Consider the following 2002-nt stretch of genomic DNA (forward strand, 5'->3'; position numbering starts at 1 on the left):
TTATCTTTGTCCTATTTTCCTGCTTTCAAAGTTTAGCCATTCTTCAAGTCCAACTTAAATGCCATCTCATACTTAAGCATCTGTAAATAATTAACAAAACTCTTGCTCTATGAACAAAATTGACCTTAGGTTAACTTTCTAGCTCTGTTCCTGAGGAAAGATAATGGTGCAATATACTATTAGACAAGATTGCTTATGGTATTGATAAAAATGAGCCCTAAGTGGTTAATTACACTCAGATTAGAAGAAACTACAAATACCTGGTTGGAAGACACGCATCGTGCTTCTCTGAATGCAATGACTCTTTTTAACTGGGGTATGTCTCTCGCAGAGACCTAGAAACTATGTCTATGGAGTTATTATGAGAGACAGCGGTTCCTGTTGTACATGAGATTCTAGGCCAGGGTAGCTCTTGCACTTGTCTCCTGCACCTGAGCTATTGTCTGTGTGTGCAGGATAATTCTTGGATGGCTGTGTGAACTGCCATGAGGACTACACCCATGGAAGAGAAACACTTCATGATGCTGGATTGGCAAGCTATTTTTTTCCTGTATGCTTTTGAGTAAACTGGTGCCAAGTGTGACCTCTTCAGGTCTTATGAATCCAAATATTTGATTAGGTCTAAAAAGGTCCCTTTGACAGGTATCAGAGATCCATTACTTAGCTGACAGCTATTCCTTTTGTGGGGCTCTCCACCCCATTTCAAGATCTTTGAGGTTAAAACCTTCTCTTTTTCATCTAGCAAAGTCTCTTGTATTGTTTTGTAATCTGGATGAATCACTTAGGCAATCTAAATCTATTTTTTCACTATTAATAGAGAAATAGTTATTTCCTATCTCGAAGGGTTGCTGTGGTAATTAAGACGCAGAAATGTTTCCTAAGCAGTAAGATGCTATGTCTAAGCAGTAATACATCATTATACTAACACATTAATTAGTATTTTTCTGCTAATAGTATCCCTATGAATATAGTAATATTGAACAGTTCATATACTAAGACTGATTTTCATTCCAACCTTCAAATAATTAGTGAGAACAATTTGATAAAGGAGGGCCATCCTGATATAAAGCTGACGTCATACTAAGAGAACTATCTTGCCCTCTTTCCTCCAACCCAGAGTCTGTCTGGTCTGCTTTTAGGACAGTACAAAATTGTTTGCTTCTTCCTTAAGTCATTCTTTTGCCAAAAGTAAAACAGTTCAACTCCACTTCTATCCCAAACAGTGGGAGTAAGACATGTAAGTTGTTTGAGCATTTAGTGAGTTGCTAGAAATATTTTAAGCCAGAGAACTGGAAGTGAAGTGATAGCTGAAATCGCCCTTTTATACTCCTGGGACCTCTTAGATCAAGTACTAAAGGACAGAAGCAGCCGTTATCAAGAAATATTTTAGAAATTCTCAGGTATATAAAAGAAGGTAGATTAGAGAACCAGAATTTTATAATTTGGGAGGTTTCGCTTTTATGTAGCAGTAAAAAATATCACTTAACAAGCAGAAATCAAACTTGTTCTACTTGTGGTTCGAGAAAGGACAATTAATCAGTACTCCAGATACCTAACGATACAGGGACAGTGGTTGTACCTGGGCCAACCACTGAGTTTCATCACATGCTTCCCCTTAACAAAAGGCTATTTTTGGCTCCTTTCTGTATAATACTGGACATAGATAATGTCCAGTGTATTTCTCTGTACCTATTCCAATTCTAGTCTTCCTTAAGCTTTAAATGTGATTCCAAATATTGCTCCCTCCTTTTTGCTCTCATCACCCATCATCTAGGACCTAGATGTTTTCTCACAATCCTTAGAAAAGTCTTATTTTCTTCTGTAAGCCCAACACCAGAAACCGTACTACATCTGAGAATCAAGGGAACCCATTCCCTCCAGATCTGCTCCAGAGTATTTTTCAAAAAACTGAAGCCTGGATTGTACTTGTTAGAGAAATAAAACAACATTAGCAGGACAAGCCAAGTGAAAAGCAGGACAATCTGATTTATTTTTGGATCTA

At 37.5% G+C, this 2002-nt stretch overlaps 1 protein-coding gene across 1 annotated transcript in view; it reads right to left on the reverse strand.

Annotated features, from left to right (window-relative positions):
- Nucleotides 1-2002, reverse strand: part of ERH (enhancer of rudimentary homolog (Drosophila)) — a 42908-nt gene that overhangs the window by 1354 nt on the left and 39552 nt on the right. The gene's annotated exons all lie outside the window — the stretch shown is intronic.

The sequence above is a fragment of the Propithecus coquereli genome, unplaced genomic scaffold (genome assembly GCF_000956105.1).
Source record: "Propithecus coquereli isolate 6110/MARCELLA unplaced genomic scaffold, Pcoq_1.0 Scaffold5, whole genome shotgun sequence".
Classification (NCBI taxonomy): Eukaryota; Metazoa; Chordata; class Mammalia; order Primates; family Indriidae; genus Propithecus; species Propithecus coquereli.